Source organism: Heterocephalus glaber, unplaced genomic scaffold (genome assembly GCF_053883595.1).
Source record: "Heterocephalus glaber isolate CG9 unplaced genomic scaffold, H.glaber_assembly_v1.0 deba00001504, whole genome shotgun sequence".
NCBI classification, from domain to species: Eukaryota; Metazoa; Chordata; class Mammalia; order Rodentia; family Bathyergidae; genus Heterocephalus; species Heterocephalus glaber.
In genome coordinates, this window is record NW_028258324.1 from 14,216,166 (window position 1) to 14,240,026 (window position 23,861).

The 23,861-nt window shown below is 38.0% G+C and overlaps 2 pseudogenes across 1 annotated transcript in view; one reads left to right on the top strand and one right to left on the bottom strand.

Annotated features, from left to right (window-relative positions):
* Positions 1–23,861, bottom strand: part of LOC147825250 (NADH dehydrogenase [ubiquinone] iron-sulfur protein 4, mitochondrial pseudogene) — a 169,811-nt pseudogene that overhangs the window by 112,981 nt on the left and 32,969 nt on the right. The gene's annotated exons all lie outside the window — the stretch shown is intronic.
* LOC101722806 (uncharacterized protein C9orf85 homolog) lies at positions 2,004–2,511 on the top strand (annotated as a pseudogene).

A 23,861-nucleotide genomic window follows, 5' to 3' on the forward strand; every position in this document is an offset into this window, starting at 1 on the left:
AGAGATGACAATCATAAATATCTATGCACCAAACACTAGTGCATCCAACTATATAAAACAAATACTAATGGACATGAAAAATCACATAAGCACTAATACAGTAGTCGTGGGGGACCACAATACCCCATTGTCAAAAATAGACAGACCAACTAGACAAAAAAACAAGCAATGAAATACTGGAACTCAATCAAACTCTTGAATAAATGAACTTAACAGATGTTTACAGAGTGTTTCAACCCACAAAATCAGAATGCACATTCTTTTCAACTGCACGCAGTTTGTTCTCCAAAATAGACCACATACTTGCTCATAGAACATATTTAGGTAAGTGCAAAGGAGTTGAAGTTATCCCCTGTATATTATCAGACCACAGTGCAATGAAATTGGAGATCAGTAGCAAAAGAAACCACAAGAATTTCATTAACACATGGAAACTGAACAACACAACTTCTGAAAAACCAATGGATCACCAAGGAAATTAAGGAAGAAATCAGATAGTTCCTTCAGTTAAATGACAATCACAATACAACATATCAGAATCTATGGGACACAATGAAAGCAGTCTTACAAGGGAAATTCATCACAGTGAATACTCATATTAAGAAAACAGAACAAGTCCAACTAAACAAACTGATGCAGAACCTCAAGCTTCTAGAAAAAGAAGAGCAGGACAAACCCAAAGCTCATACAAAGGAGGAAATTATAGAGATCAAAGCAGAGATCAATGCAATGGAGACTAAGAGAATGATACAAAAAATCAATGAAGCCAAGAGTTGGTTCTTCCAAAGACTAAACAAAATTGACAAACCCTTAGCCAATCTTATCAGAAGAAGGAAAGAAAAGGCCCAAATCCATGCAATTAGGAATGAAAAGGGTGAAATTACAACAGATCCAACAGAAGTCTAGAGGATCATCTATACCTACTTTGAGAACCTATACGCCAATAAGATGGAAATGGACAGATTCCTAGATACATATGAATTACCAAAGTTGAATGAAGAAGACCTAAAAATTCTAAACAACCTAATATCAATCAATGAAATTGAAAGCATAATTAAAAACTTACCAACTAAGGAAAGCCCGAGTCCTGATGGTTTCACTGCTGAATTCTACAAGACATTTAGAGAGGAACTACTGCCACTACTGTTTAACTTCTTCAGTGAAATTGAAAGGGAAGCAATACTTCCGAATTCATTCCTGGAAGCAAGCATCACCTGGATCCCCAAAGCAGAGAAAAACCCAACTGAAAAAGAGAACTATAGGCCTATCTCACTAATGAATATAGATGAAAAATCCTTGATAAGATACTGACAAATAGAATGCAGAAGACCATCAAGAAGACTATTCACCCTGACCAAGTGGGATTCATCCCAGGGATGCAGAGATGGTTAAACATATGCAAATCAATCAATGTAATGCACTATATCAATAGAGCCAAGAACAAAAACCATATCATTATCTCCATAGATGCAGAAAAAGCATTTGACAAAATCCAACATGCATTTATGATAAAAACCCCACAAAAAAATTAGAATAGATGGTCTCTACCTCAATCTGATAAAAGCCATCTATGAAAAACCAACAGCCAATATCCTACTAAATGGTCAAAAACTGAAATCCTTCACACTAAAAACAGAAACAAGACAAGGATGTCCACTGTCACCACTCCTGTTCAGTATATTTTTGGAAACATTACTCATGGCAATTAGACAAGAGAAAGAAATGAAAGGAATAAAAATAGGAAATGAAGAAGTCAAATTGTCATTTGCAGATGACATGATACTCTATATAGAAGACCTCAAGAACTCCACCAAAAGTCTTCTAGACTTAATAACCAAATTCAGTGAAGTACTGGATACAAGGTCAACACACAAAAATCAATAGCTTTCCCCTACACGAACAAAAGACTCACTAAGAGAGAACTAGAGAGTTCCTTCTGGGTCACTGGCCACGGGGCAAGCTACTGCGTTTTCCCTGTGGCCTTTTCACTGTACCTGGTGCAAGCTGGTGGCGATTCTGGCGATGAGCTCCCAGAAAGCCAACGTGGCTCATTCCAGGCCGCAGAAGCACCAGAATACATTTAGCTTCAAAAATGACAAGTTTGACAAGAGTGTTCAGACCAAGAAAATTAATGCAAAACTTCATGATTGGAGTATGTCAGCATTGTAAAGAAGTTCTTGAATGGCGGGTAAAATACACCAAATATAAACCATTATCAAAACCTAAAAAATGCGTTAAATGTTTGCAGAAGACCGTGAAGGAGTCTTACCACATAATGTGTAGACCATGTGCCTATGAACTTGAAGTCTGTGCAAAATGTAGAAAGAAAGAAGATATTGTTATTCCGTTTAATAAAGAAGCAGAAAAGACAGAAAATACTGAAAATAATCAAAGATCTAATCATAGAAGAAGCTGCAAAAGGAATGAAGAAAGTGATGATGACTTAGATTTTGATAATAATTTAAATGACACAGGTGAAAATCAAGCCGATTAATGTACATTAAAAGTCAGTCTAGGAATGTGAAATTCTGATCACTTTTTGCCTTTAACGGTGTCACACAAAAATACTGTTAAATCTCAATGAGGAAGTCAGAAAAAGCTATAGAAAATAGGCAAAAGTCACATATGAACAATATGAATTAGACATGATATTTACATAATTGTAAAACTTTTATCTAGAATTGTCTTAAAATTTTAAGTGCATATACTAGGTTACCTTCCAAAAAGCAGATAAAATCACGGTGTCATGCTGCAGTTCATGGGAATTACTTAGAAGATAAGATTCAGAATTCGTGCTTGTATAAGAACTGTCTAAGCCAAGTGTGATGGCACATGCCTATAATCCCAGCACTTGGGAGGCTGAGGCAGGAGGATTGCTACAAGTTCAAAGCCAGCCTGGGCTACATAATGAGTTCAAGGCCAGCCTGAACTACACAGCAAGACCCTATCTCCAAAAAAAATACAAAAACTATGTTATGTAAAACTAAGAGACATGATTTTAATTAGCCTTAAAAACTTAGTCCATGGAAAGTACCTTTTAGTGATTGATCCTCAAATACAAAACGATCCACTTGGCCAAAGCCCCCTTACTTAATGTTTATTTCTTACAAAGCACAAAGTTTATTCTTTAAAAATAATGTTTATCAAATGTATAGCAATTTTTCTCAGGTTTTATGTTTTCCCTTTTGTGAAATATACATCCAAAAATGCATAGAATTTATACGGATAGTTTAATAAGTAATTATAAAGGAAATGCATAACATGTACACATGGAGGAAGAAACCACCAGCACCAGAAGCTCCCTGTGAGGCTCTCCATCATCACAGGTTCACTCTTCCCTAGTCTGCCCTGTGCCGAATTTTGATGATTATTTTCTTTATCATTTAGTATCCAAACTACTCCAAAACAGTATCCATTAGCTTTGGCTGATTTTTAATCCTTTCCTATTCCTTTATTTTGAAAAATCTCAAACCTGAAGGAGAGAAATAGGGCAAACAATTCCTTTCACAATAGCATCCAAAAAACTGAAATACCTAGGAATCAACCTAATGAAAGAAATCAGACCTCTTCTCTGAAAACTACAGCACTCTGAAAAGAGAGATTGAAGATGACATCAGAAAATGGAAAGACATCCCTTGCTCCTGGGTAGGAAGGATCAACATAGTGAAATGGCCATACTTCCAAAACTGCTATATAGATTCAATGTAATCCCAATTGAAATCACAGCAAGCAGCATACTTCACGGACCTTGAGAAAACAATCCAAAAATTCATTTGGAACAAGGAGAGACCCAAAGTAGCAAAAGCAATTCTAGGTAACAGAGACATGGTGCATTACAATCCCCAACTTGAAACTATATTACAAAGCTACTGTGATAACAACAGCATGGTACAGGCAAAGAAACAGACCTGAGGACCAATGGAACAGATTAGAAGATGCAGAAACAACTCCAGACACACTCAGCCACCTCATCTTTGACAAAGGAGCCAAACACCCTCACTGGAGGAAAGATAGCCTCTTTAATAAATGGTGCTGGAGAAATTGGGTTTCAACTTGCTAAAGATTAAAACTAGACCTATATCTCTCATCATGCACTAAACTAAAATCAAAATGGATGAAAGATCTAAATATTAAAACAGAAACGCTGAACCGGCTGGAATAGAGGTTAGTTAGAACTCTTGAAGACATTGGTGTAGGAAAGGATTTTATGAACAAAACCTCAGCTGCCCATGAACTAGCACAATCAACAAGTGGGATCTCTTCTTACTAAAAAGCTTCTGCACAGCAAGAGAAAGCAGCAGCCGTGTGAAGAGACAACCCACAATGTGGGAAAAAATTTTCACCAGCAGTCCCTCAGACAAATGTCTACTATCTAGAATCTATAAAGAACTTTAAAAAGTCAGACCTCCCAAATTTAAAGACTCAATCCAAAAATGGGCATCTGAAATGAACAGGCATTTCTCACACAAAGGGGTGGAAATGGTCGGATGGATTTTCAGGCCATACTCTTAAGTGAAATAAATAAGACACACATGTGTAAATACTGAATAGTTTCTCTGGTATCAGAAACTGAAAGTGTAAATAAGGATTAAAATGATTAAAATGAATAATTGATAATTCGAAATAGGAAAAGATCCAAAGGTGTAGTGGTGGTGGGAGGGGAAGGGGAAAGAGAAGAAGGGAAAGGAAAAATTATTAGAAAAGAAAAAAAATGGAAATGAAATCTATGTAAATAGGCAAGGGTGGAGGGGGTGAAGGGCACACAGGTAATGGGGGAAAAAATAAGAACTAACATACATCATGTACAGGTACAAGCACCCAATGATAAATGTAAATGTATTCTTTACCTAAAATGTACCAATAAAAGAATTTTTAAAAAAAGAAATAGAAATGGCAAATAAACATATGAAAGAATGTTCAACATCACTGGTCATTCGAGAGATACAAATGAAAAAAACGCTGAGATTCCACCTCACCCCAGAAAGAAAGGCTGCTATCAGGAAATCAACCAATAACAAATGCTGGTGGGGCTGTGGGGAAAGAGGAACCCTGCTCCACTGCTGGTAGGAGTGTAGACTGGTGCAACCAGTGTGGAAATCAGTATGGAGATACCTCAAAGAACTAGAACTGGAAGTTCCATTTGACCCAGCTATTCCCCTGCTGTGTATCTTCCCAAAAGAATTAAAAGAATCATACCACAGTGATATATGTGTACCCATGTTCATAACAGCACAATTTGTAATAGCTAATGCTTGGAAAGAGCCCAAGTGCCCATCAACTGGAGACTAGATAAAGAAAATGTGCTTTTTTTCTTAAAATGGAGTACTACTCAGCCATAAAGAATGACAAACTAGAGACATTTATAGCTAAATGGATACATATTGATGCTATCCTCTTAAGTGAAATAAATAGGACACACATGTGTAAATGCCAAATAATTTCTCTGGTGTGAGAAACTGAATGTGTAAATAAGGATTAAAATGAATAACTGATAATGTGAAATAGGAAGAAAAGGTCCAAAGGGGCAGGGGAAGTGGGAGGGTAGGGGAAAGGAGAGAAGGAAATGGAATTAATATGAGAAAATGAAAAATGGAAACAAAGTCTTTGTAAATAGGGAGCAATGGAGGGGTTGAAAGTAGGGCAGGGGAAGGGGGAAAAAATAAGAACCAAGATGAATTACATACAGGCGCAAATTTCCAATGATGAATGTCATTATATTGTATACCTAAAATGTACCAATAAAAAGATATATGTGAGTTCAAGGAACTGACTCTGTATCAGTAGCCATTGTCCTCTCCTTCTCAGATTTTGAATTCCCACCAAATCCTGCCCCTCAGGCCTACTCATATGTGTATACAAAATGGAAAAGCACCAAATAATTCCATCTAAGGCCAAAGCCAATTCTGAATGATTTATCTCAACAGAATTAACTGAATTTTCCAAATGCTCTGATGTTCTATAACTATAATTGCACTTTGGAATTTGTTGCAACACAGACACTTTGAGATAGAAAGTGTTAAATTAATTGTGCCATTTTTGTGACCTCAAGACTTTCTCTGTTAAGACCAAGTTAATTTCTCAACATGAGAAGATTCGTATTTTGTACAGAATAATATCAGTAATAAACCCAGAGCATAGGTGAGTAGTGTGCACAAATGGCTGCCATCAAACAGCCATGTGATCACACCCTAGTCAGTTTAAATGCAATTTATGTCAAATGCATTAACAGAGGATGTGATGAGTATTTGATTTGTTTTGGTTTTGTGGGCAAATAGCATCATTTCTCAAGGGTTTGGATGTATGTTTGTGACTAAGTAAAACTAATAAGTAAGAGTGTTCACCTGGAGGGGCATTTATGGGGTCTTGGTGCATTTCTGGAAGAGACAGTCTTCACCACAGAGACACCTGGGGGATTGTTTGTCCAAGGCAGTCTGGGTCATAAAGAAGCCATTGGGCACTTGCTGTTTTTGAGGACTTCTCTTCACTCTTCAGGCTTACCCTGTTTAGGGACAGCATTTGAGCAGTCCTTGAGTTGGTCCAAGCCAACTCTTTGGGCTATTGTTTTGACCCAGTGTGTCTGTGAGGCAGGCAGAACTGTGCTTGTTTCTTCTGTGAAGAACACCTGAACTGTCGGGCAGGAGTTATTTCATGTCATAATTCCGTTGTAAATTAAGAAGTGATCCATGGTACTGGTCAGGTGCTGACCAAGTTCCATCCATTTCTGTGCAAAAGACTCTGGATGGCAAATACTCACCTTTGTGGATAATGCCAATAACAAGGAGAATGAACTTACAATAAATCAAGATAAATATTCAGTGCTTCATGATTTCTGAAGGACTTTTTTTTTATTTTAAATGATGTGTTATTTTTCAAAAGCTAATAATCAGATTTATTTTCATGTTTATGATGAGTGAGGAATGAAAAGTTATAACAAATCTAAATTATTCATGGCCTCTTCTAAGCAAAGATGACTAGTTTTTCAGATGCTATTCGCTGTTTGGATTTCTTTCTGTTGATGATCTTGATTATGAATACTAGGTAATTACAGGACATTTCACTCTAATAATAACAATTGCATTATTTCTGCTTATAAATTCTACTTAGCTCTAAACAGTAAGGAGTTATTTTTTGCCAATGAGATTATTCATGAAAATGATATGTAAGTATTAATATGGCTTTAAAAGTGATTAAAATGTTCACTATCAAGAAATTATTCAAGTGTTACTGTATCAGGTATTTGTAAAAAAAAAACTGTTGTCATAGATTAGTCATCAGTATAGTTATCTGTTTTATTTCTCCTTTAAAAATTTGAAAATTAAGTTAAATACCTGGTACATGACAAAGGTATGACATTACCATTTCCCAGAAACTTCTGGGAACATGGGGCAGCATCTAAACACCACAGCCTGGAGGGTAGAAAGCACACAAATATTCAGAGGAGTAAATGTTGCTGGCACTAGGGAGCTTCAGAATAAGCCCCAAGCCATTAAATCACAGGTTTGAGAAATTGTACCTTTTGACAGGCTGTGCTCTGACTGAGAAATATCATTAGACTTTTTAAATATAGTTTTATGTGTGATGAGAAAAATCTGCATGTATGTACTCAGAATCCAGAAAGAAATACGGAAACAAACACAATACTAAAATTCTTAATGATTACCATAACTCTTAAGATTTTTTTCAATGATGTGCTTAAGACCTAGGATGAATTTGGTTTTCCTGTCTCCCGGAATGAAAAGGCTTACAAGGCAAATTAACAGTGCAGAGATAAAATTTTAGACAGAAATTTCATGTTGAAATAATTGTTTTCAAATACCCTTCAAACACATAAACAGTCATTTATAAAAAAGAAATGGTAAGCTAATAGCATTTGTATATCACTTATGTGGAGGCCAAATTCCTCAAAAAAAGCACATTAAGTAGCCAAGAATATAAAAGTAGACATGACTGCAGTGTCTAGGACAGATTGGTCCCAGATCCCTCATAAGTATCAAAATCTGAAGATGCTCAAGTCTCTGATTAAAAGGTGTCTTATTTGCATATAATCTATGCATATCCTCCAGGATACTTTAAATCATCTCCAGTTTACTAATGCCACCTAATACAATGTAAATGTTCTGTAAATCATTATTTTACTTTATTGTTTAGGGAATAATGCAAGAAACAAAAGTCTGTACATACACAGTACAGATATAATTTTTAAAAATATTTTACAGTTGCCTGAAGCCAAACATGTGGCACCTGTGGATATGGGGGCTGACTGCATTTTTTACAACCATCAGGGCTCAGATCCAGCCTCACTCCTTTGAGAAGCTGCATACTATGCTTTCAGAGGGTGTTGGCTCAAACTAACCAGTACTGTGTACTTGCTTGGGGATTACATGTGTATTTTCCTGAATCCACCCCACCCCACCCATGGGCTGGGAGCTTCCTGAGAGCAGAGGTCATGTCTTTATTTCTCTAAGTGTATTCTCCTGCTATGAAGGAGTTAATACATGCAGGAAGACAAAAGGTAGAAGAAAGAGGAAGAAGAGAAGAATGTGGAGGAAACTAAATAAGAAAGGATAAGAAAGTCTGTGCAGAGGAAGACTAGAATATGTCAATACATTATAGAAAAGTACATGCTAATGTAAAGAGATAAAGAAGAGAGCAGACAGCAAACAAAGGATGTCTAGAAAGCATGTTCTTTCTTCTCTGTGCCCCAGTAATCTAACACAGCAGCCTAGAACCACCTAGAGTGAACAGCCCAAACAGAGGAAAAGACTGAGTAGTTGCTGGGAATAATACACCAGGTAAGAGCTTGGTCATATATGAATAACATGAGAACCTAGTTACCTGAGTCTAGAATTCAAGGACTAGATTACAGAGGGTTGGGTCCTGGGTTTTAACTGAGGCCAAGTTAATGGCACCAGTTGATAGGCTTAAAAAAGGACAGGAGCAATAAGACAAGAAAGTTGCTGTACTTATGTTACTTTCTGTTGATCTTCACTTATTTCAATATTAGCACTACTAAATTTTCTTGAAATAGTAGACCTAAAATTGTAACACAACTAGCATATTTAAAAACAGGAGGTATGTGTCACCAGCAGGGTTCTCTAGGAGCAGCACTTCAGGTAGGGTGTCATATGCAATGCTTACTGCCAAAGGGAAGAACTAGAGTTGAGCAGAGGTAGAAGCCAAACTACAAAGCAACCTTGACAAAGCCTTAGGAAAACTGGCAGGAGATCAGGAACACATATTGCTGGTCATAACTATCCATGTCAGGTCAAAGTGGCCAAGCTTTTATACTCTTGCCCTGCTCTGTCACCAGATGCAGGTTGCCCCATAAAGGTAACCATATTTTAAAGGTATGACTTTAGATGACATTGCTCTCTATAGCTGAGATGACCAATCCTTAAGGAGTTGACAGCTACAAGCTTTATGCTGACCACACTCCCACAACTGAAAGGGGACCTGAGTGGTGCATCTCTATCTATCACAGTTCACACCTTCCATTGCTCAAATCAGCTTCTCATACAGAGTTAGGGAGAGCTCCACAGGATTCTGCTTGGTCTCTTTTATGGTTTAAAATATCCCCCCAAAGTCTCATGTGTTCAGAGTCAGGCTTTCGGAAAGTGATTGGACCATGAGCTCACTATGCTTATCAGTGGATTAGTCCATTAATGAGTTCATGGCTAGATGTGCTATTAGGAGGTGGGGCCTGGTTTGAAGAGGCGGGTCAGTGGGAGTATGTCCTGAAAGGGTGTGTTCTTGTCCCTAGCTCCTCCCTCCTCTCTCTCTCTGCTTCCTGGGTGCCATAAATTAAGCAGCCTTCCTCTGCCATCCCCTTCCATCATGATGTTTGTACCTCTGAGCCATCCAACTATGGATTGAAACCATGAGCCAAAATAAACCTAACCTCTCTTAAGATGCAGGTGTTGTATATTTTCCCCATTGACAGGAAAGTGACTAATACAGTCTCTCTTCTTGAGTATAAGTTCTTAAAAGGGTGCTATGGGCTGAATAATGTCCACACAAAATTAAAACAGTGAAGTCCTAATCCCTAGCAGCTCAGATTATAGTTATACTTCTAAGTAAGGTCTTCAAAGAGGTAATTAAGTACAATGAGACCTTTTGGATGGCCCTAATCCAATGTGATTTAGGTCCTTATTAGAAGAAGAAATGTGGGCACAAACATTAGTGTTGACAGAGGAAAGATCACTTGAGGACATAGCAAGAAGGTGTCCATCTGCAAGGTATGGATAGAGACCACAGGAAAAACTAAACCAGAAACCTCAATCTTGGAATTCTAGCTTAAAGGACTGTAAGAAATAAATCTGTGTTGTTTAAGCACCCAGTCTGCACCCAGTCTGTGATATTTTGTTGTGGCACCCCAAGCAAAGTAATATAGAGGGAAATTAGTAGGAGGAACTACAGCCCCCATGAGTGCCACAGGTCTCAGGACCACAACGATCCTCATTGTCTAACTCCTCCACTTTCCATCTTAGATATTCCTTACCCTCAGATGGCACCTCTGCAGACTTCAGTGGATTACCTGGTGGATTGACCAAGAGCCCCATCCTCAAGTCTCCTGAGGCCCCTGGTTGCTCTTCCCTTCCCAGCCTTGGGTTGCTAAAATTTTTCACTTACATTCACAGTTGGTCAAGTTACTGAGAGGAACCACTTAAGTGTAATAGCAGGCTACCTCCTCTTGATAATCACGAGGTCACATTACCAAGACAGTGACCTCTTTTCTCTATATTTATTCCCTGTATACAAGAATGCCAAAGTGCTCAAGCAGCAGGCATAGCATACCAGCTCAAAATTAAATGGGACCAGCTGGGCACAATGGCACGTGCTTGTAATCCCAGTGGTCCCTCGGCTCACGAACTTAATTCTTTCCACGATTCTGGTCACAAACTGAATTGGACAAGAATCGAATCAAATTCAATGGTTAAATTCAATGTTGACCTTATGTACTAGGGAGGCTGAGGAAGAAGGATTCCAAGTTCAAAGGTAGCCTGGACAATTTAGCAAAAGCCTGTCTCCAAAATTTAAAAAAAAAATTAAAAAGACAAGCAGTGTAGCTCAATGTAGAGCAATCTGGGTTCAATCCCAAGTCCTCCCCACCAACACACAAAATTAAATGGGACCCTTGTTATGCCTTCTGGTTAAAGTCAATCCTTTGAAAACTAAGGATTCAAAATTTATGGAATCCAAAATTTTAAGGGTATGAATCATGAAGTCCTTCCATGGGATCTTGGGAGTGATGCTAACTGGGTATGCTGGAGACCTGGAATACCTGCTCCTGTATTTACTCATAATCCCAAATGCTTCAGTTCCATGTTTCAGTGGATTATTTTGGGTTCTACCCAATCTATGGCTTGATGGGTCTGACAGGACCCAGCTCATGAGCCACATGGTCATGGGAGGGTCCATGTTCAGACAGCACATCTTTATCAGATGCTAGCAGCTCCCAGAAGTTTGAAAGGCATATAATTTTCTGCTGCAGTTGGAATGTCTTGCTCCAAAAATCCAGGGGCTGTGTTGTGATTCTCCCACTGGGGCTTGTCATAAACTTTACACAGAATCTTTTCCATCTTTTCATGTCACATTTCCCGTATTTCTAACATCATAGGATCTGCCAGCTCATAGGTCATGAGGTGCAGAGACATTTTCAGCTCTGGGCTTCATTATAGCTAGTAATCTTTTATGTAACTTAACATATACGCCAAATAATTATTTATCTTTGGTTGTGGAATATTCTGCCTCTAAAAACTAAAGAAGTCCACCAAGTATTGTGTTTCTTTGTGGTAAGAGAGGCAGGATGCAATAAACTTTCTGATTCGAATGAGAACACCCAACACCTTCTTACCAGTAAATATTTTACAAGTATATAAGCCTTTGCATCTTCACAGGGCTTAGCTCCCACTTCTAGAGTGCAATGCGTCTACCAAACCTTCCAGCTTGGTATCCAGCACAGTGTCATTAAAGTAATGGACCAATGAGATGCTCTGCAGAATGCCCAGCTGGTCCAGACCTCTTCAGACTATGTGATGACAGTTGGTGGGAGACTTAACAGAATCCTGGGGCAAAAGTGGAATTATCTTGCATTGCAGGCCTGATCAGAGGTGTGCTGCAAAGGCTGAAAAGTTTGAGCCTTCTTACTCCACCTCATTAAATCATCACATGCAGACTATCAAGGAAGGCACGTCCTCAGCTCTATGCAGCTGGGGCCAATCCTGCAGGAGCTAAGAGCTGAAAGTCATCTTCTGACCACACTCCCTAGCACAGCTGGGCAGCAAATCCTTTTTCAAGAGGAATCTGGGGGGCACATGTCCCTGACTACCATACAAAGATCTCCTCTTTTTCTTTATAGTAATAAATCCACAATTTTCGTCTGAGCACAATAAGTGCTCAGAATAAATACTACATTTCCCAACCTCCTTTGCAGGACTCCTGACCCTGTGGCCAAATTCTGGTCAATCAGATGTGAGAAGAAGTTTCAAATGACATTTCCCAGAACATAACCTTCCTTAACAGATGACAAATACTTAACCTTTGCCCTTTCTTTTCATCCCATCATCACTTCTGACCAGAATGCAAATCTGATATCAGAATCTGCTGCAGCCCTGTTGGGACATGAGGTGATTATGGAGACCAAGGCCTTGCAGGTGACCAATAGCATAGACATTCCCAGATCTCTCAGGACCCTGTGAAGCAGAGCTGCATACCATCCCTGGACTACCCATATCTGAACTCTTCAGAGAGACAAATAAATTCTATCTTGTTTATGTCACTGTTATTTTGGGTCTCTGTAAGAGCCAAACCTAAACCTAATTGATACTCTTGGGGCCTGGTTAAGCATGTATCAGGTATAGGTTGTTTATAGTTAACAGATGTCCATTTTGAAGACAACTCAGCAATGGTATAGAAAGACTACATTAGATTTCTACTGGGATCTTATTGTTTTAGAATAAGAGTCTCATCAAAGCAATCAGATTATAGAGCCATGGACAGAGCCCTAATTCAAACCACAATGCTTGCCTGGGTGTAGGTGCAGGTGCCTTTATCCCTGATCCTTCTAGATTGTGAAGACCTATAATTATCAGGATGCCTAGGTCCCTATCTGGTCTACCTCCAGAATCTGCATTTTCTGTACTGTACAGTCTTCTAAACCATTGCAATTTCCTCACCTGTAGCGGAAGTTCCAAGATCTCCGTTTTGGGGAACAAATGAAGATAAGCAAACATTTTGCCATATTGTTTTTCTTTTCTTTTCTTTCTTTCTTTCTTTCTTTCTCTCTATATTTTAAGGGTAATCAATAACCTGATTCTCTTTTATCGAGTGTAAATTCTTGAAATTCTAATGCCTAAAAAGATTTGATTTTCTGCATCATAGTGGTATTTGTAATCAATGAACTTAAAGTGGGAGTCAGGTTCCAGGCCAAAACTCACCACTCATTCCTTGTTCTGCCTTGAGAAAAGCATTTCCTGAGACTCAGTTTCCTCATCTATTGAGTGCTAATTTTAGCAGATAATCTCTAATGCTCCCTTTCTCGGGCAGGGAGGTGCTGGTCCTACTGCTTCAGTGGGTTGTTACTGCCCTCTAGTGATTATAAAATGATATCCTTTTCTCAAAAAGAGAATAACCTGTGGTCTGATTGCTTCCTGGAGACTGGAAAATGGAGTTCAGTCTCTGGACTAGCACATGCTCTGATGCTGGAAAGGCTTTCAATCAAATCTATGAGTGGGTAAGTGAATCTACACAGTTGGATGTGTCAAGTGGCTCATCTTAAAGACAATATTTCCAGCTGATATTTAACAAATGCTTAATTGTGTTAGACATAATTCTAAGCATTTAATATGTATTTACTCATTCAATTATCATAACAAACCTATAAATTAGGTGCAATCATTATCATTACCTTTTTATCAATAAATAAAAGAGCTTACCCAGGCTTCTGGTAGGATTGCACATGCTTCCTGCTTGGAGTCAGGCGTGATTGTGTAAGTTGAGTGGGATAATGAAGTGTGAATAGAAGTGGCATTGGTTCAAATCCTCATGATAACATTTAATTGCTTGTGACCCTGAACACATTGCTAACTTTTCTGCACCTCAATTTCCAGCTGTGAGATTTGGGGCAATTTGTTTAATCTCTGTATGCATTGATTTTTTTCATATATATGCTGAGGGTAACAAGTTACCTGGATTTGTTAAGATTGAAGGAGAAGGGTTAGGGTTTTAGCTCAGTGGTTCCACCACCTGCCTCACAAGCATAAGGTCCCAAGTTCAATCCCTGGTACAAAAAAAAAAAAGATTGAAGGAGAAAGTGTATACATGGTTGGTGAGTGTAGAAGTCAATCAATATTAATCATATCTTTATAAAATTGTCAGAATTTTAAAGAAAGTAATTTTAGAAATATTATCCATATGTTAGAAACTTTCTCTTTTTTTTTTTTTTTTTTTGGTACTGGGGATCGAACTCTGGTCCTTGTGCTTAGGCAGCAGGCGCTGAAACCACTGAGCTAAATCCCCGGCCCATTAGAAACATTTTTGAAGTTGTATATGTACTATGTTCCTAGAAAAGACCCAATACAGAATGTGTATTTATTTTAAAGCAAATGTTGTCATGCATATCCTAATTTTATAGGACTCTTGTTTGCTACTCATTTACACTCTTGGAAACCCTGAACGAACTAGCTTGGTTTACAGCCTCTCACTGAGCTCATGTGTTATTTTTCTCGAAGCTGTGCCTACTGTGAACTTGGCACTAATTGCCAAAAACAAGCTTGAGAAGCAATGTGAACATTTCAAAGGAGATTCATGCATTTATAAAAAGTGTGTCTGGGGGGAGTGGAGGTAGGATTAAAGAATCAGGCAACTTCTGATGAAGGGCACTACTACTGGGGAGCTACAATCTGAAAGGCATTCATACCTAAACATACTGAACAGAATTACTGGGCTGGCTTTCCATTGTCAGTCCCATAGTGTAGGACTTTGCTGAGGAGACAGGGAAACAAAGACAGGGGAAAAGAGCAAGAGAGAGGAGAGCAGGTGGAGAAGGAGGAACAGAACCCCAAGCATCCCCTAATGCTGTGGCATTTGTCAGAACCAGGTACACTTCTACCACCTTGAGGAGACATAAAAAGAGAGAAGATAATAGCATAAGCCAACAATCCCCTGGCACAACTCTGTACACTCCTGACACTTTAGGGATATTGCTGTGCAGAAGCAGCTCCAATGGCCCATGCAACCCAGACTAACCCAGCAAGTACACAAGTGACAAAGCTGCAATCTGCTGAATTTCAATCCCACTTTACACCAGGTCTTGTGTTTCACAGTGCACTCAGCACCCCTAAAGAAACACCTTGCTGGCATCCAAATGTTGGCCTCCAGAGGTCCTTGCACCTGAGTCACCATCCTCATTTTCAAAGAAAGTGATTAGGGGCTTCACATTGGCAGCTTAGACCTAAATAGTCCTCTGCTGGAAAGATCAACCTCTTGCTGTGGCTACCCACAAGCTAAGGGAGGACATGGTGTGTGAACCTATGAGGAAGAGTAGCCCACTGATGGGTTCTTGGGTGTATTGCCCCTGGCCTCAGCTTAGGGTCTGAGCTGTTGTGACCCTCAGAAAGAATCCTGGAAATGATGCCCGAACCTGTCTTCCACTTAAAATTTCCCATGATATCTGAAATTGCTAGAAGAAAACATAGAAGAATCACTTGAAACCACATGCACAGGCAAAGACTTCCTGAACAGGACTCCAATAGCACAGAAAATAATAACAAGAATCAACAAACAGGTCTATATCAAATTAAAAAGCTTCTTCACAACAAAGGAAGAAACAGTAAAAAGAATTGGAGAAAATCTTTGCCAGCTACTATTTCAACAGAGAATTAATATTCAGAATATATAAAGAACTCAAAAACTTTAACACAAAAAAACAGTCAATAAATAGGCAAATGAATTGAACAGACACTTCTCGAATGGCCAGCAACTATATAAAAAATGCTTAATATTTTTAGCCATCAAGGAAATGCAAATCAAAACTACACTGAGATTCCATCCCACCCCAGTTAGAATGGCGATAATCACAAATACAAACAACAACAGCAAAATAATAAGTGCTGGAAAGGATACTAGGAAAGAGACACTTTTACACTGTTAGTGGTAATGTTAATTAGTACAGCCACTATGGAAATCAGTATAGAAGTTTCTTAAAAATCTAAAAGCAGAACTGCCATATGACCCAGCTATACCACTCCTCGGTATATAACCAAAGGAATTAAAGTCAGCAAGGGATATTTGCACACTCATGTTTCTTGCAGCACAATCCACAATAGCTAAGATATGGAACCAGCCTAGGTGTCTATCAACAGATGAATAAATAAATATGTTATATATGCACAATGGAGTATTATTCAGCTATAAATAAAAACAAAATTAGGTATTTGCAGGAACATGAGTCAAACTGGAGATGATCGTGTCAAGCAAAATAAGCCAGACTTAGAAAGCCATGTTCATATATTTTCCCTAATATATGTGGACTCTAAAAAATTTAAAAAGATATGACATTAAAGTAATATGGAAACTATTAGAGAAGAGTAGTTCTAGGGGAGAGGCCAAGGAAGGTAAAGGGGAGTAATGATGGGTGAAAATTATCAAATATGCCAAAATAAAATGGTACAAACGTGCCAAAATAAAACCCATATCCTATAAAACTAATATGAACTAATTTTTTAAAAACTGTGCTAAGCACTTTATATTACTTTATTTAATTCTCACTGCCATTGACACCTTCATCTTCCCTGTATGAAAACTGAGATTCTGAAAGGTTAAGTAACTTGTCTATAATCAAAGAGCTAGAGACTGATAAAGTAATTCCAAGACTATGTTCTTAACCACAGTGTCTGGAAATAGGACTGCGCTGAAAATTTTCCATGGTTATGGGTCCAGGAAAGAAAACTGTCTTTCTGCAGCCAGACACCAAGAAGTACTAGCAGTCTCTGAGGAACATCCTTATGTTATGGAGGTTCACTGAGAGAACACTTTTCAGAAAAGAGGTTTGGACAGCTGTTGAGTAGAAGCTTAAGGAAAGTCTCTCTAGCTTCATGACTTAGGGCTCTGGAATGGACTCTAGATTAGTAGTTGTGGTAAAAGCAGAAGTAGCTGACATTAAGGTCCTACAATAAGTCAAATCATCCAAGTACTTTACATGTATTAATTATTTAATCTGGTCCATGACCCAACCTGAGTGGTGCTATTATTACCCTTATTTCGCAGATGATGATACTAAGGTACAGTTTGAAAAATTTACTCAGACCACACCCTGCGCTGGAATTTAAAGCCAGGCAATCTGGCCTGAGAGCCTGCAGACACAAGCACTGCACTGCATCGTAACAAGGGATAGCAGTGAAGACCTGCCCACCAGGCCAGGACAGGAAGGCGTGGTTTGGAGGACCTGTCATAGGCACAGCTGAAGAAGTGCTGAAATGTATCCTTCAAATTCTTTTCCTACTGATATTGTAAAAAGTGTCACAAACTTCCTGCCTTAAACCAAAACTCGTCATCTGGCAGTTTCTGCAGGTCAGAAGTTCAGCACATTGTGGACGAATTCTTTGCTCAGGGTCTCACCAGGCTGAAATCAAGGCAGTTCCCAGGAGGCTGTGGTACTCTGGAGCTCCAGGGCCTCTTCTGAGCTCACTGGTGGTAGTAGTCCCTGGTTGTTGTAGGGCCAAAATCCCCCATTTCCTTGACACAGCCCCCTTTGTCATCAAGGGGAATAGCACACCCAAGTCTTTCCATGCTTTGAGTACATCTCTCTGGTATCTGGCACATCTCCATGATTCCCACTCCTGGCTCCTCTGTACCACAAGCCAGAGGAAGTTTCCCATATTTAAGAACTCCTGTAATTGGATTAGGACCTCTTGGATAGGCCAGGATAGTCTCCCTATTTTAAGGTCCATTGATTAGTAATCTTAATTCTAGTTGTAGCAGGTGGAAGTAATAACCAAAAATTCTGCTTATCATACCCTTATCCTGTGGATGCCTATGACTCTAAGCAGCCCAGCAAGCCCACTGGGAGCCTTGTTTGCCAATAACCATTCCTTCCACTACACTCTGCACAGGGGCTGGGGACAGTGGCTATCTTGTAGGTGCATTCTTCCATTCCAGCACAATGCCAGAGTATAGGAGGTGCTCAACAAATACTTGCTGACTGAATAACTAGCTGACCTTAACAATCATCAGTAATATTAACTGTATAAAAAACTCTAAGGTTAATAAAAATGAAGAACATAACATAATAGTAAAAAGAATATTCAAAAATAGATATAATGACATATATAGTATATATAATGACAATATATAATGACATATATTCAAATATATAATAAAATATATAATATATAATAAAATGATAAAGGCTTCATATGTTCCTAACAGCATGGGCTCTAAGGTAGATTCCATTTTCCAAATCTGGCTACAAATCATCTATTATTCCACATTCTCTTCTGCAGTGTGACTCTACCACTCCCTTAGTTTTGAGTCAGCTTTACTCACGTGATTGGAACTGAGATGCAGCAGAAGGAATCCTATGAGAGTTCAGAGGGGCAAAATTAGAAAAACTTTGTGCATTTACCCCAGCCTTTGGGAACACTTGCTTCCCAGAGCCTCCCTCTGAGGTCCTCTTCTCTGAATCTGGCTGTCATGTAGTGACCATGAGCAGTGCCCTGGACATCGGTCCCAGCCTCTGAGTTATACAGCTCAGGCCCTAGATATACAAGTAGAGCAGGGTCAGGGTGAATCCAGTATCCAGCCCCTCTGGACACCCTCTAGCCATTTCCATCTTCCCAGTCAGAGCAGAAAGACAAAGCTTCCCTGCTGTTTTCTGCTCAAATTGTGGACTTAGACTCTATGAGCATAATAATGGTAGTGTCACACCACGCCTATAAGCTACACAGACAACCCTAATAGGCTCAAAAAAATGAAATCAAAACTAACTACATAGACTCAATGTACATAGGCTTAAAAATTATAAAATCACAAAGAAAATGAATCTGTAATCATAGAAAATATTAACACAGCCCTACCAAAAACAATAGATCAAGCAAGTAAAATATTATAAGAATAAAGAACAATGCAATGACTCAGCTAATCTAACAGATACAAGAATTCTGAACATACAAAATATATAATATATAATATATATTCTTTTCAAATTCAAATGCAACTTTTAGTTTTTAAACTCTTTTTAAAGCGATTGACCTTGAGCTTATATTATGTTATAAAAGTAGTATCAAATAAAATCAATACCACACAGACATTTCTGATGTAACATAAATCATAAATAAACAATAAGCTGAAAACATATAAGATATATAATATTAACATATGTAAATTGTGTGTATAAATTCATTGTTTAAAGTGCAAAGCAAGTGGAAACTGAAAAATGTTTAGAACTGAACAATAATGAAAGAGCTACCTAGAAAATTTGCAGGATCAAGGTAAATTACTGGAGGTTAAAACTTTAGATGCATCCTGTTTAATTACAAAAAACTCCAAACATACAAAAATAAGACAGTATAATAAACCTACTCATAATCCAGCTTCTATTATCAATCATTATCAACACTGCACCATCTTGGATTATTTTGGAGCAAAATATACATTTCATCCAAAAACACTGAAATGTGTATCTCTACTTGTATCCCATTTTTTAACCAAACAAAAATTCTGTGGTCACAAATAAAAAAATTAATAACATTCCCTATTAGTTTTATGTAGTTTGTTTGAATCAGTATTCCCAACAAGGTATAATCACTGTACTTTGTTCACCTGTTTTTAGGTATATTTTAATCTATAAGTTCCACTCCCTCTTTCTTTTCATGTTAATTATTTCTTGAAGTCTGATGTTTTTCTTGTAGAATTCCCACAATCTGTTCCTTGGTTCTCTGTAGTTCCTATAAACTATTAGTTAACTACTGAGATCCAGTTCAATTACAGTTTGCATTGTTGTCAAGAATACTTCACAGGTGGTGGAAGGCACTCCCCATTGCATCATTGTGGTCATGGAGTCATTGCCTACCTCTGTATGTTCATTATGGAATACAAAGTGATGATATCATAAGTATATCATTATTTACTTATTAACAAAAATTATTGCAATGAGAGATTTCTCTCATCAACTACTACTTAATTTCCCTGAGGTATAGCTTGTATAGAAAAAGCAGAATAAATATGATCTCTTTTCGTTAAAGGGTTAGAATAATGAGTTAATACTCTAACATCAAACATTACCATAAGAGATATTTTAGTATCATTATGAGCTCATGGATTTTATTTTTTTATTTTTTTTGTTAAATTCTTTTATTGGTACATTGTAGGTGTACAACACAATTACATTTCTCATTGGGAATTGTACCTTTACATAATGCATCTTGGTTCTTATTTTATCCCCATTCCTAGCCCTCTCTTCACGCCCTCCACCTTTCCCTATTTACAAAGACTTTATTTCCATTTTTTCCAGTTCTCATCATTTTTCCTTTCCCTTATTTCCTTTCCCCTGCCCCTCCCACTACCCCTACCCCTTTGGACCTTTTCTTCCTATTTTGCATTATCGATTATTCATTCTAATCATTGGTACATTTTAGATATACAATATAATGACATTCATCTTTGGAAATTTGCACCTTTACATAATCTCTCTTGGTTCTTATTTTTCACCCTTGCCCAGCCCTCCCTTCAACCCCTCCATTGCTCATGGATTTTAATATACATGATGTATTTCAATCCTCTGCAGATAATATTCTTTTTGATGGTCATATTGTTCCATCTTTGGAAAGTGAGAATGAACCCCTTTAATTAGGCATCAGGGCCCTATTGTTATGACCCTGGTAGTCTTTGATAGCTTCTTTGTTATCTTTTGTGACAGATGTTCCAGGCTCATTTTGTGTATTTTCTGCCTCAGACCTGGACTCAGTCATTCTTCAAGAAGCACTAGTTCTTTTCAGTGGGAATGATAGTTTGAGAAATGTACTTTTAAATGGAAAGATTAGAAATAAATTAGTTATGTAGTCATTTCAAGAAGCTACAAACAAAAATTCTTTTAATAAAAGAAACAGGAGAAAACAGTAAAGTGAAGGGCAAAAATTAAAAACTAAAAGATGGTTCCTTGCAGTAACTAATAAGATGCGCTTAACAATAATAATAAGATAGATAAACTTTTAACCAGACTGTTCAAGAGTGAGAGGGCAGAAATAAGCAATGTTATGGAGGGAAAAGAAAAGAATGAAGCTATAGCTATGGTGGAGAGTAAACATCATTATTTAATATTAGAACTTATTTAATCTTGATACACTGGTTAACATATATTAGAAAAGTTCCTAGGAAAAAAATCTAAAAATAAAATTAAAGAAAAATAGGAAGCCTGAATAAATCAAAAACCACAGGAGGAACTGAATTGGAAATCAAAAGACTTTTGCCCATACCCAAAGATCCAGAGCCAGGAGTGTTTTGTCAAAATGTTAAGAAATGTGTCAAGAAGGACTTCTGTTTGTCCATTGCTATTTCCCCAGTGGCTAGAAGAGGGCCTGGCACATAGTGACCACTCAATAACTATGTGTTAAACAATCTTGAATGTAAAAAACCACAAAGTGCTTCAAATAATGGAGAAAAGATGGAAATTAACACATGAAGCAGTATAAGTATATTCTCATTATTAAAGTGAGAAAAGGAAGGTAGAGAAGAAGGAGGGAGATGGGAGGGAAGGAAGGAGTCATAGATCAATCTCTTTGTAAAACTAGGAGAAAAAAATCTTAGGTAAACATCACATTGAATTCACCAATATGTCATGACAAGGTAGGACATATCCCAGGAAAACAAAGAGATCTATTCATATGTCAGGCATTAGAATAAGTGAGAAAAACACAATATTTGAGTAAATGAGAAAATTGTGTGATCATCCATAAATACAGAAAATGATTGATGAAGTTCAATCTTTTCAGGATTAAAAATAATTTGTAGCAAACTAGAAACAAAACTAATTTCTTCAATCTGAGATAGACTAATTATGAAAATCTAAAACAAATAATATATTTAATAATGTAAGATTAGAGGTTGTCCCTTTAAAAGAAGAAGGCAAAAACCTCCACATCATTGTTTCTATTCACCATTGTACTAAATCCCAGGAATTCATTCTAATACAGATATAATTGAAGAAAAGGAAATAAAAATAAGATAACTCAACAGGACTGAGGTTGTGACTCAGTGGTAGGGTGCTTGCCTAGCATGTGTAAATCCCTGGATTTGACCCTCAGCGGTGCAAAAAGAAAGGAGAATTCAGCAAGCTCACTAGATGCAATATTCACATTAAAAAAATCTATTGAAATTCTATGCAGTAATAATTAGAGAAGGTAATAAGAAAATATCCCATTCACAATATAAAATATTATTGTAGTACATGGAAGTAGATCTGAATAAATAGGGAGATACTCTACTTCATAGATAGGAAAACTTTTTCCTTTTTTTTTTTGAGACAGGGTCTCACTGTGTAGCCCAGGCTGGCCTCAAATTTGCAGTGATCCTCCTGCCTCAGCCCCCCAACTGCAGGAATTACAGGTGTGTGCCACCATGCCCAGCATAGATAGAAGAGCAATACCATAAGGATGTCAAATCTTGCCCAAAGTAATGCAGGAGTCATTAGTACAAATCCATAATAAAGGCTGGAGAATCAACAGCAGTGATGGCAAACATTTTAGAGCTTTCAATGACACAACCAGCCCACTGAGGCAGGCATGGCATAAGTTGGCCACCACTGATCTAGAGTCTGATGTCTATGGACAATGGCAGCAGAAAAAATAAATAAACACCCATTCAAGAGGAGGCAAGTGAGCTAGCAACAGTGAACTTCCCCTTCTTCCTCTTTTTGCTCCATTCAGGTCTCAGCCTTTTGGATAGTGCCACCCACATTCACAGCAGTTCTTCCCCTCCCCTGCCCAGCTCACTGACCCACGTGCCAATCACCCTTGGAATCAGCCTCACAGACACATTGAGCACCGTGCTTTGCCAATTTTTCTAGGTGTCTCTCAAGCCAGGCAAGTCGATGACAAAGATTAACCATGACAAGGGGAAACTGCTGTCCTTTTCTAAGCCAATTATATTGCTCAAAAGTTCACACCTTTTTTATCATAAAAAGAGGACAACTAAAAGTCTGGAGTCCTGCTTTAAAAATCAGGCAGTTCTACTAGTGACTCTTCCTTCTGATGACACTCCCTTCTCTTCTTAGCAGTAAAGAACTGCTGGAGTATCCCAGGGAACAGCCTGCCAGTCTCTCTGCCCCACCATGGTGCTGGTAGTGGTGGTGGTGGTGGTCAATTCCAGCAGGCACTGCACATTTTATTGCCTGTTAACCTTCATCACAATATGTAAATTTGGTGGAACTAATTCTGAAGGCTGGAAGTCAAAATACTATTTGGGCTGAATTTAGGGTTTCCTGGTAGAAGAAGAAGCAGGAATCTTTTAGTTCCGTGGCACTTTTAAAAAGAAGTTTAATTGAAGTCTGAAATGTTGCACAAATGGAAGATATAAGTTTTAATTGAAAAATAATTATAACCACTTAATCATTTTTAAATGAGGGCTGTAATTGCAGTCAGCACACAATAGCCACATACAGACACTGAGATTTCTGCAATAAAGCAGGGATGGTACAGCTTGATTTGCTAATAGCACTTCCACTTCTCCTCTCTTTTGTCTCAAAGATTAATTCAGGCAAGGGCTATTAGTGCTGTTAATTGGTTCTGCAATTTAGACCTTGTGCCTGTGAATGAATGACTGATGCAGTCGCTCAGCCAATAAATGGGAGCACTTCGTCAATGCTCCTC